Below are 13,551 nucleotides of genomic sequence, written 5' to 3' on the forward strand. Positions count from 1 at the left end.
GTTTCAACCTATCTTTTTTTGTTTACACTACAAGTGTGTGTTAACCTAGCTTTTATATATCATGCGAGTATTCTAATTCACCTTGATATACATGTATACATGACCCAAGTGGTTTCAAATCTATCTTTCGTATTATATACAAATGCCATGAACCCTCAAGTATCTATTGCAAGTAGTTTAACTTGACTTGGAGATTGCTATGCAAGTAATTCAAAAGTTATACCATGCTAGTATACCAAAGTAATGGTGATGCTGAACCCTGTACAAGCTATACTTGGTAACCTTATATCGACACCTAAAAGTCAGTTATTCCTCAAAGTTGTTCATATATGCTTGATAACTCTATTATTATCCTTAAACCATGATACCCTGTTATACTTTGAACTGATGCTTACCTTCCTTATACTTTAATACCTATGTCTTATCTGAACCACTATATTGAACCTAGTTTGACTTAGTTCCTTTATACTATTCAAAAACCCTGTTAAACCTCATTACCAAATCCCTTGTGAATAGAAACTTTGCAATTCCATTCAATAAGGTATCAGTCTAATTGATCACGGCCTTAACATTTATTGAACCTATTCCATGTGCTTCGAAGTTGATCTAGAACCTTTGATAAAGACGTTCACTGTTTAAAAAATTAACCGTCACTCAGCATCAGTTTTTAAAATAAAAAGTTAAAAGTGGATTTTCAGTCCCAAAGGGGGACGAATATTTTCTTTAAATAGTGGACCTGGACTGAGACGCAAGTCCTTTCCGGTTTTAAGTTATAGGCTTAAAGGTTGCCTAGGGATCCCATTAATGTTCTAGAACCCAACGAGGTTCGGTATTACTTCGCGGCTGATCACCGGCTGTAATCCGTAGCGTCATAAAATGGTTTTGATAAAGAAATGGTTTTGAATTGTTTTGTTACAAATAAAAGATGCCATCACCCTGAAATTTTATCTCTTGTTACTATATTGTTGAATCTTTCATTTCCATTGTTATTTTATTTTTGTTTATGTATACTATAGCACTTTTGAGCATTTGGCTCACTACTTGCTTTCACCCTGATATTTCAGCTAGCAGATTTGGTTAGATTCAAGCCGACAGCACGTAAGACTTGTGATGCCGATTCGCATGTTCGAGCTCAGGTAGATTAGTGATCGTTTTGTGTGAGGACTCGATATTGAAATCAGGTTGTAATAGTTAATAATATTGGGCTGTTCCAATCCCTAAACTATAACATCTTGGATTCGGTGTATTTATTTCCTTTTGTTAACTATTGTAATTACTTGTATAGTGCCTTTTGTTAAATTTGGGGTGTGACAGGTTTTGGTATCAGAGCTACGGTTTAGAGTCCCTGGGCAGCCCAAATAGGTTATAGATTATATATATAGGTTATAAAATATTATGCGAGAGTGTGAGTATAGGTTAGGCGAATCCATTGTTAATAATTCTCTTATATATATATCTATGCACTATTTGGCAGCAAAGGGCGCATTCCTCATCATCCTCTGAACCGTCTGACACAATTGATTTCTCCGTGTATGCTGAGTGAGGCGTGAGTTCGACAGGCTTCAGGGAAAGTACGATCAACTGTTAGAGTGATTGAAGAACGTGTATCCGGACAGCCGAAATTATGGAGGAAAACCTAAGGAGCAGATGACTACGAGACTTGAGACCTTGGTTCAGTAAGTTAACACTAAGTTTGATGAGATGCCACCGCACCGAGACCGTACCAGCCAGTATACTATCCAGATGATTGCGGACGAGCTCCAATGTATCGTGAAGACGCTACATGAGGAGAAGACTACCGGACCCCGTTCTGATGGAGTGGAGCCTTAGTTCTTTCCATTATCCACTTTTCATGTTATGGTGTTGTTGGACTTTGTAGAATTCCCTGTTGTTTTCCTTTAAATTAAGCATGTTATCCCCAGATTCAGACTCTATTTTGATCTTGATGTACCTTGACTTTAATTTCGATAATTATGCACTATCTTTCTATTTGCTTTCAATTGTTCTTACGCCTTGTATGCATCACCCTTATTGTTTAATTTGAAACCCGATCGTATATGTGAATATAATGACTTGTGACACCCTAACCTTGAATTATATGTATTGTTCATACCTGTTTTGATATAACTTTTATTTCAGGATCATACCACCTAAAAAGAAGAACCCGACTACAACTTCTACCACTGATCCTAATATTCTTCGATTGTTGGAAACCTTACAACAACAAACAAATGCTATAGCTCAACAACAAAGAACTGTTCAACAATAATTTAAAAACCAAGATAACCATGAACCACACCAACCACCTGATCCACCAGTACCACCTCGACAAGTTATCACTTTCAAAGCTTTTCAGAATGTTAATCCACCTGTATTTCATGATACCACTGATCCAGTAATAGCTAACACATGGATTAAGGAAATGGAAAGAGCTTTTGAATTGGTTCAGCTAGGGGAAGACCAGAAGACGCCATCTGCTACTTACGTTCTGAAAGGTGAAGTCATCTATTGGTGGGATTCAGTGAAAGCTATGGAGGTAAATCAGCCGGTTTCTTGGGAAAGGTTTAAGAAGTTATTTCTGGAAAAGCATTACTCTAAGTACATGTAGAATCAGATGGAGCTTAAATTTATTGAATTGAAGCAAGGAAGTATGTTTGTATTAGAGTACGAGAAGAAGTTTGCGGAGCTGTCAAGGTTTGTGACGAAGTATGTGAACACTGAGGAGGAAAAATCAAAGAGATTCCAACAAGGATTAGAGCCTTGGATCAGAGATAGTGTGGCTATGTTTGAGCTTGATACTTATGCGGGAGTAGTACAGAAAGCTGCTATGATTGAGAGTAATGGGATACAGTCAAGGAAAGAATAGGATAACAAGAAAAGAAAGGTTCCATTTTATGGAGAGAAGTCTGAAGCCGGAAGCTCACAAGAAAGGAGTGTGAAAAGGATTGGATTCCACAAAGGTGGAAATTCTCAGAAGAAGGGAAATTTTAATAAGAGAAAAGATCCTAAGGGGAACAACCAGTCAAGCCAAGGACAAGTTGGAGAAAATAGATTTTAGAGACCAGAGTGCAAGCATTGTCGAAGAAGACACCCAGGAATGTGTAATAAGCTGAACATGACATGCTATAGATGCAACCAGAAGGGACACTTGGCTAATGAGTGTAAGGTACCGAAGCTGGGAGTTACATGCTATAAGTGTGGAAAGACTGGATATATAGCTAGGGAATGCAAGTCAACTGGACCAGTCAAGGCTTTGATGAATGTGGCAAGTACTAATGCTCACATGCCAACTGAGGTATTGGCATTACCTCCACCATCTACCACAACTCCACAAGCAACAACAAGGACATTTCATTTAAAGATGATGGACGCTGTTCAGAATTCTGAGGTGATAGCAGGTAAACTTTTAATGAATAATGTTGAAGCTAAGGTATTTATTGATTCTGGAGCTACTAGATATTCTATATCAGAAACTTTTGTTGATAAACTTAAATGAAATAACATGACCTTGAACGAGGTAACAGATGTGGTAATTGCGAACCAAGAGAAGATTCATGTGAGTCAATTCTGTCCTAAGTGTGAGACTGATATTTCGGGACATAAATTTTCAGCAAACTTGATACTTTTCAAGTTAGGGGAGTTTGATATAATCTTAGACATGGATTGGTTAGGAGAGAATAACGCTCAGATAAATTGTAAATCTAAGAAAGTGTATTTAAAGACGGAGGACGGAGAGTGGAGAGAAAGTGATATTTAAGGGTCAGAGGCAAGAGCGACTGTTTCTTACAATCGTCCAGGCTAAGAAACTGCTTAGGAAAGGTTGTGAATCGTTCCTATCCTATGTAGTAGATTCAGAAAGAGAGAGCCTCTGCATGGAAGATATTTCCGTAGTCAATGAATTTCCAGATGTGTTTCCAGATAAACTACCAGGTTTACCGCCAGATCAACAAATTGAGTTTGAGATCAACCTTACTCCAGGCACGAAACCAGTTTCAAAGGCACCTTATAGAATGACACCAGCAGAACTGAAAGAGTTGGCGAGCCAGCTGCAAGAATTGTTAGAAAAATGAGTGATACGGCCAAGTACGTCGCCATGGGGAGCACCTGTTCTATTTGTAAAGAAGAAGGATGGAGGCATGAGGTTATGCATAGACTATCGGGAGCTAAATAAGATGAGATTAAGAACCGTTACCCGCTACCAAAGATAAATAATTTATTTGATCAGTTGAAAGGAGATAAGTGTTTTTCCAAGATTGATTTAAGATCTGGATACCATCAATTGAAGATCAAAGCAGACGACATCCCGAAGAAAGCATTCAGGACAAGATACAGACATTATGAATTCTTAGTGATGCCTTTTGGGTTAACTAATGCCCCTGCAGCATTTATGGATCTGATGAACCGGGTATTTAAAAAGTATTTGGACAAGTTTGTAGTGGTATTAATTGATGATATTCTTATATATTCAAAGTCAGAAGAAGAACATATGCAGCATCTATGGATAGCATTGAAGATACTTCGACAAGAAAAGTTATATGTCAAGTTTTCTAAATGTGAGTTTTGGTTAAAGGAAGTTCAATTTTCGGGACATGTTATTGGAAGTGAAGGAGTCAAAGTGGATCCGGCAAAGATTGAGGCAATTATGAGTTGGGAGAGACCAAAGACACCTACGGAAGTGCGAAGTTTTCTAGGATTGACGGGATACTATAGAAGATTTGTTAAAGATTTCTCAAAAATCGCCACGCCATCGACTAAGTTGACTAGAAAGAATCAGAAATTCGAATGGAATGCAGAATGTGAAAATAGTTTTCAAAAATTGAAACAGAGGTTGGTTACAGCCCCGGTGTTAGTATTACCAGACAATTAAGGAGACTTTGTGATTTTCAGTGATGCTTCACATAAGGGTCTGGGTTGTGTGCTAATGCAATACAACAAGGTGATTGCATATGCATCAAGACAGCTGAAACCACATGAATTGAAGTATCCTACACATGACTTGGAATTAGCAGCTATAGTATTTGCACTTAAGATTTGGAGACAATACCTTTACGGAGAAAGGTGTGAGATCTACACGGATCACAAGAGTTTAAAGTATATTTTCACTCAGAAGGAGCTCAACATGTGGCAAATGAGATGGTTGGAGTTGATTAAGGACTATGATTGCTCGATAAATTATCATCCGGGAAAGGCAAACGTGGTGGATGATGCTTTGAGTCGAAAGGAGAGGTTGAATATGGTAGCAATACCAAAGGAATTATCTGAAGAAATTAATAGATTTGAATTAGAACTTTGTGGTTGCGGAAAAGTTGAAGAGATTTGTCATACTATGACTTTTCAGCCAACATTGTTGGAAAAGATAAAGATATATCAGGAAGAAGTGATGAAACAGGAGAATAATCAACTAACCGGAGAAGAGATTTGTACTCAAAAGGATGAACAAGGTATACTAAGGTAGTAAGGTTTTCCTCAAGAATTTGGATTCCTCATGTGACTGAATTGAAGAATGAGATATTGCAAGAAGCTCACAATTCTAGATTTTCAATCCATTCGGGAAGCACCAAGATGTACCAGGACTTGAAGCAGAATTTCTGGTGGCCGAACATGAAGCGAGAAGTAGCAGAATGGGTTGCGAAGTGCTATACTTATCAGAAAGCGAAGACAGAACATCAAATACCAAGCGGATTAATTCAGCCTTTAAAGATTCCAGAATGGAAATGGGAAAACATTTCTATGGACTTTATAGTAGGATTACCATGAACGAAATCCGGACATGACGCTATATGGGTTATGGTTGATCACCTTACGAAGTCAGCACATTTTTTTCCAATTAATGAGAGGTCTTTATTGGATAGATTGGTCCATCTGTATGTGCGTGAAATCGTACAATGACATGGCATACCTGTATCGATAGTTTCGGATAGAGATCCATGATTTAACTCGAGATTCTGGAAGCAATTTCAAGAAAGTCTTGGCACAAAGTTAAACATTAGTACGGTGTATCATCCACACCCTGATGGTCAAAGCGAAAGGACAATTCAAACAATTGAAGACATGTTGCGTAGTTGTGCGATTGATTTTGCAGGAAGCTGGGACGACCACTTGCCATTGGTAGAATTCTCCTATAACAACAACTATCACACCAGTATTGGCATGCCACCATACGAAGCTTTATACGGACGGAATTGCATATCACCAACCAGTTGGGATGAAGTGGGAGAAGGAAAGATTCTAGGCCCGGAATTGGTGCAACAAATGTATTAGACAGTCAAGTTAATTCAGAAGAGATTACTTGCTGCTCAAGATAGGCAAATAAAGTATGCAGACCCTGCTCGTAAGGATATTAGATTCCAAGTAGGAGAAGCCGTATTACTGAAGGTATCACCAAGAAAAGGATTGTCTAGATTTGGCAAGAAAGGGAAGTTAGCGCCTAGATATGTTGGTCCTTTTGAAATTCTGAGTCAAGTAGGGAAGGTGGCCTATGAATTAGCTTTTCCGCCTCAGTATCAGCATGTGCATAATGTGTTTCATTTTTCATTGATTAAGAAGTATAATCCTGATGCCAACCATGTGATAGAGTATGAACCTATAGAGATTCGGGCATACCTGTCATTTGTGGAGCAATCTGTCAAAATACTTGACTGGCAAGAGAAAAGTCTTAGAAATAAGTTGGTCAAGTTGGTAAAAGTACTTTGGAGAAATCCCAAGGTTGAAGATTCAACGTGGGAACTAGAGTCGGATATGCGCATCCGGTATCCTCACTTATTCTCCTAAATTCTGAGGACGGAATCCTTTAAGGGGGAGAGGATGTTACGACCGGTATTTCTAAACCTTATCTATATATAATTGTGTGTTTATAATTGAGATTTAAATTGTGTAGAATTATAAATGTGGGTGCTCTATATGTTGAGTGCCTATCAATTAAATATTTAATGTATTAGTTTATATATAAAAAATTTTGAAAGGAAAATCTTATTATTTAGTATTTTTAAATGATAACCAAAAGTTTTTCATTCTTTATAAAAAATCGATTTTTAAAAATCTTTTAACAACAAATTTTCAAATCTTATATCATTAAATTTCTAAAATCATATGCTATTTTATAATATATATTTTGTGATTTATGGAAGTGCAATTATATTTATAGAAATTGTTTCACATAGATTAGTTAATTTTTAATTTGCAATTTACTTAGTTCCCTATGCTCCCAACTCAAGTTAAGGGCAAACTTGGAAATTCCAACCCCACTAACTACTACTTCACTAACCAGGTTACTTCTTTATACTTGCATGCAAATTGTCACAAGCTTGCTAGAGGGTCACTTTTGTTAATTCTCAATCCCATTCATATTTTAGTCAAATTAAAACCAAAAACCAAAGGCAAGTGGTGATCATTCTCACCACCATATCACACTCACTCTCCCTCCTCTCCTCTCTTCTCCCTCTCTCCGCTCATTCTTTTGAATCTAAGGATTTCACCATGAGATATATAACCATGGGGTTGAGAATGGCTAGGCATGAGTGTGTCACACTTGTGCAAATGTTGTTTTCACCCTAATCCATGCAGCCATGACTTGTTATGAGCCGAATGGATGGTGTTCTTGTTGCCTTGTTGATTTTTGTGTGTTTATGTCATAATGGCTTGGTTTTGGAAATAAAAACTTGATAAAACTCTTTACATGCTAAGTGATCATATTAGTTATGATTAATTATAGGCTTGCATGTTGAATCTATGATGAAATTTATATGGAAACCATATTGTTTTTGGCTTGTAAGTTCGAAAGCATGCATGTATAGGTTCAACTATTGATTTCTGAAAGTTCTTGATTATTTGGATTGATTTTTGTTAATAATCTCTAATTTCAGTTGAGTTAGGATATTAATTATGATATGTGTTCCTTTTTATGTGATTTTGATTCGTATATATATGGAGGATTTAGGTTGTTATTTTCGAAATTGTGATGACTTGTAATTAGTATATTGTTTTGACTCTTGTTTTGCTATATTGCACTTTAGGTAAGGATGATCTCCACTAAGCCAATATTGTGTGTGGGAGTGTTAGTTCAGTAGGTTACCTTGGTTGAGGGTTGTTTGGGTTTTGGTTGATGTTTGGTTTGGTTTGGTTTGTCAAGTGGGAAATCATAGTGGATAGGGTACATTAAATTCTGCAGATTTTCAGTTTGGTAACATGAGGTTTAGGATGAGATTTGACCTTGTCATTGTAATGAACTTTGAGGCCCAAGTCACCAGAAAATAGTACTAGGGGTATACTTCAGATTCCAGATGTTTGTTAGAGGTTTGTAGGTTGTTTGGTTAGGTGCACGAGTGAAAGCACTAAATCTGTCCTGCAGGGAACAGTTTTGCTGCAATCTAGAAATGAGGAATTTTGACCATGTCATGGATAGGCCCTCATTAGGCCTTGGTTGGTCTTAGTTAGAGGGAGTGTCAAAGGTGTTGTTCCAGCCATAGTTCATAGGAATTGAGTTAGAATCATGTATCACAAGTTAGTGCAAAATAGGTTACTTTTCTGTCTAAAAAATAGGGAAACCTTGGACTTTAAACTTAGGCCTAGGGAGGCCCAAGCTAGGCCTTTGAGTCACACCAAGTTTGGGAGTTACCTTATGATCAGAAGAGTCTAGTGTAGAAGTTTGGGAGGTAAACTTGAGGTGTAAGGGTGTCAATTGTACTCAAGAAACCATTGATGTCATCTTGAAATTACTATAATGAGCACATTCACTTAACATTTAGTTTTAGAGAACTTATGAGTGAGGCCTAGGTTGACCATCATAGTTGTAAGATAGTATAAGGTCAGTAGAGTGTAGGGCCTAGATCAGAGTCAATAGGAATTTGATGGTTTAGAAAAGGCACTTCGAGTTATGAGGTCAATATTAGGAGTTTTGTCTAGTTTAGCATAACTAAGTGACTTGAGTAAGTGGAGTGAGATCATCCAAGCTTAGTGATGCAATATAGTGTATTGATGTATTATTATGTAATTAAATGTGTTATGCGGGCATATGTGGCTATGTGAACTATTATGCTTATAAGGTAATTGTAAGCATGTATGTGTATATAGGCCTAAGTGCCAATGTGCGTAATTTCGGTTTATAATTAGGTTGAGTTTGTGAGAATATATTATAATGAGGTTATTATTATTTTGTGTAAGCTCTAGAGACGAGGTTAAACTTGCCATTAAAGTCGAGTAAAGCTCCCAGTTGCTCCCACCTGCCAGTCAAGTCAAGCCTTTCTCAAGGCAAGTGTTTCAACCTATCTTTTTTTTTACACTACAAGTGTGTGTTAACCTAGCTTTTATATATGATGCGAGTATTCTAATTCACCTTGATATACATGTATACATGAACCAACTGGTTTCAAATCTATCTTTCGTATTATATACAAATGTCATGAACCCTCAAGTATCTATTGCAAGTAGTTTAACTTTACTTGGAGATTGATATGCAAGTAATTCAAAAGTTATACCATGCTAGTATACCAAAGTAATGGTGATGTTGAACCCTATATAAGCTATACTTAGTAACCTTATCTCGACACCTAAAAGAAAGTTATTCCTCAAAGTTGTTCATATATTCTTGATAACTCTATTCTTATTCTTAAACCATGATACCCTATTATACTTTAAACTGATGCTTACCTTCCTTATACTTTAATACCTATGTCTTATCTAAACCACTATATTGAACCTAGTTTGACTTAGTTCCTTTATACTATTCAAAAACCCTGTTAAACCTCATTACCAAATCCCTTGTGAATAAAAACTTTGCAATTCCATTAGATAAGGTATCAGTCTAATTGATCACGGCCTTAACATTTATTGAACCTATTCCATGTGCTTCGAAGTTGATCTAGAACCCTTGATAAAGACGTTCCCTGTTTAAGAAATTAACCGTCACTTGGCATCAGTTTTTAAAATAAAAAGTTAAAAGTGGATTTTCAGTCCCAAAGGGGGACGAATGTTTTCTTTAAATAATGGACCTGGACTGAGACGCAAGTACTTTCCGCTTTTAAGTTATAGGCTTAAAGGTTGCCTAGGGATCCCATTAATGTTCTAGAACCCAGCGAGGTTCGGGATTACTTCGCGGCTGATCACCCGCTGTAATCCGTAGCGTCATAAAATGGTTTTGATAAAGAAATGGTTTTGAATTGTTTTGTTACAAATAAAAGATGCCATCACCCTGAAAGTTTATCTCTTGTTACTATATTGTTGAATCTTTCATTTACATTGTTATTTTATTTTTTTTATGTATACTATAGCACTTGTTGAACATTTGGCTCACTACTTGCTTTTACCCTGATATTTCAGCTAGCAGATATGGTTAGATTCAAGCAGACAGCACGTAAGACTTGTGATGTCGATTCATATGTTCGAGCTCAGGTAGTTTAGTGATCATTTTGTGTGAGGACTCGATATTAAAATCAGGTTGTAATAGTTAATAGTATTTGGCTGTTCCAAACCCTAAACTGTAAGATCTTGGATTCAGTGTATTTATTTCCTTTTATTAACTATTGTAATTACTCGTATAGTGTCTTTTGTTAAATTTGGGGTGTGACAATTGATCTCATTTTTGTTCCAACAGAAAAACAATTAGCTGACATTTTTACTAAACCTTTGGATGAAGCATCTTTCACCAGACTTGTAGGTGAAATTGGAATGTTTAATTCTTCATCCTTAGGTAAGAACTCAGCTAATGTGTTGCAGCAGAATAATTTCTAGTAAATCAAAATTAATTTGATTTAATTGGAAATTAACTGAAATATGAATTATAAATATTTCATAAATCTCTGCATATTTATTTTTCAAAACAAAAATTTTAGCTTGGAATTTTTCAAATTCTGAGTAAACTGCTTAGTTGTAAATGTACATCCTTAATATGTAAAATCAACACAAGGCAGAATTAAATTGTTCAAAAGTATATAGAGAACTGAGTTCTCGATAGGTCTAACTGACTTATCGACAAGTCATTTTAAGACTTCTCGAGTGAGTTCTCGACAAGTCAATCCACTGACTTCTCGAGTGACTTCTTGGTAAGCTTTATTATGACTTATCGATAAGTCCTTGTAGAGTTCTCTAGTACTATTAATTCACAGAGTTCTCTACAAGTATAATTTTTAGACTTCTCAATAACTCAAAACTGAAATAATTTAACTTAAAAAATTATTTTGGTAAAATACTTTTGGCAAACTTATTCTAATTTTATTTTGAATTTATCCAAATAAAAGTTGAAATTAATTCAATCCATTTTTAGACAAACTGGGTATTTATTTGACATCTCCAATAATTCAATTTTTAGTTCTCTATAAGAGTAATTTAAAATGACTTCTCGATATGTTTTTGATTTCTTAAAATGGCTTCTCGATAGACTAATTCCAAACATCTATTTTTGAGTTCTCGATAAGTCATTTGCTTTTACTAGAAATACCCAGACATCTCGATACATATACATACTTACAATTTTTGAGATCTCAAGTGACCTAGCCTTTCAAGCAAAAACCGATTTATCTCTCATTTTCACTCCTTTCTCAAAAACAATTCTTACCCATTCACTCTCATCAATCAACAATGGCACTCAATGTTGCAAGAGCCTCTATTCCAGAGAAAGGAACAAACTACCTGGCTTTTACTGATGCTAACCAAGCCCCTGATAGTTTCAAGGGGTTTGTGAAATTTCTGTATGAATCTTACCTTGCAGGAGCTTTAACTGCTAACCCAGTGTTGTACCTAGATGTGCTGCATGAGTTTTGGACAACAGCTGTGGTAAGGACTGTTATGAATGACAAATCTGTGTCTCTGGTGGTAACTTGCTCAGTTGGAGGCCAATAAATTGAGTTTAATGAGCAATATGTGAATAAAGCTTTGGGGCTGCCAACTGCAGAGCTTTGGGGATGCCAACTGCAAATCTTGTGGAGGTGCCAACTCCTGATGAGCTGACTGAGTTTCTGGACTTCATCAATTATGGTGGAAGAATCAACTTGTCAAGCTTGAATAAGACCAATCTAAGGAAGGATCGGTCCTTTGTCTTTGATTCTGTGGTGAGGGCATTCACATGCAGGAAGACAGGGTATGAAAATATTTCAAGTATAGTGCAGAAGCTGGTGTACTTAATAGCCCACAACAGACACTTGAATGTTGGTCTATTGATCCTGGAAGAACTTGCAACCAGGCTAACAATGCCCCTGTCAGCTAGAGGTAAGGAAATGTTCTTTCCTAGATTTGTTATGTCCACTTTAAATTATAAAGTAGCAGACATATATTTATTAAATGGTATAGATAGCACAAGAATAGGCAATTTTAAGCAAGTGTCCAAAATAATATTTGGTTCACTTACTACAAAGAATAAGGTAAATGTAAGTATGAAAATCACTCCATTCATGTTGGAGAGGTTTATGACTTAACCTTACCCAATGTTTGACATGAAGTCAAATGTATAATCTAACTCAGCTATGATCCCTGAACCTGTGGAAGTACAAACACAGGAACACCCACAGGGATCTTCCCAAGCTAAAAACATTTCTTCAAAATCCTTAGTAGTTAGGAAACCAAACACCTCATCTTCTCAAAAGGATGAGGTGAGTAAAAGGAAGAGAAAGGAGGTAACCTTAGAAGTTTTAACTGAGAGTGGTGAGGATCAAACAGAAGCTGAGTCACCCTTGGTCAAGAGATCAAATAAGAGTAAGAAATCTGAGATGACCACTCAAGCCACCTCTATATCCTCCTAACCAGATGCAGTTGTAAAAGTAGGGACTAAACAGACTCTAGATACATCCTCTCAACAGGGTGTGTCTATTGAAAAGAGCATTCAACCCAATGCACCTTGTATAGAGTCTGCATAGCCTGCACCTGAAGCAATTCAAGTGTATGGTAGGAGGAATAAGGATGAAACACACAATGAGGGCACATCTTTTGAAGCTCCCTCATCCATTCAGGGGGAGCTGCCAACACTCACACCTGAGCAACAATCTCTAACATCTTAAATTTCTTCTCTACCAACAGCACTTGAATCCTATTCTCAAGTGCAAGCTAACTCAAGTGAGTTGGTTCAAGAAACCTTGCTCACCACCCAGACACTTCATTTATATGGTGAGAGGCTACTAGCTTGGGTAGACCTTGATGACACCATCAAAACCATGAGGGATTCATCAGTTTTTACTGAAGACCACATGGAGATACTAAGTACACCTTCATGTGCAAATCAGTCTTCACAGACTATAAGGTTTGAGGGTAGTACTCCTAAGGGGGAGCTATCTAAATCCTCTCCAATTCAATTGGAGGTTCCTCATATAGGAACAACTCCCCTCAAAACCCTAGCAGAAATTTCCTTGGAAGTAGATGCTAGGAGTACAATTGCCAATGATCCTGCTATAGGGGAGGCAAGTCCATCACATTCATATGACAGTGCTTTGCAAGAAGCACAACGGTTTGAGACTGGTGTACATGACAGTAACCCAGTCAAATCCCCTCCAATTCAATTGGAGGTTCCCACTACAAGTGGAGGACAACACACTATCATAAACACAAAGCAATCTGTGAGTAAAACTGTGA

Source organism: Apium graveolens, chromosome 8 (genome assembly GCF_009905375.1).
Source record: "Apium graveolens cultivar Ventura chromosome 8, ASM990537v1, whole genome shotgun sequence".
Taxonomy (NCBI): domain Eukaryota; kingdom Viridiplantae; phylum Streptophyta; class Magnoliopsida; order Apiales; family Apiaceae; genus Apium; species Apium graveolens.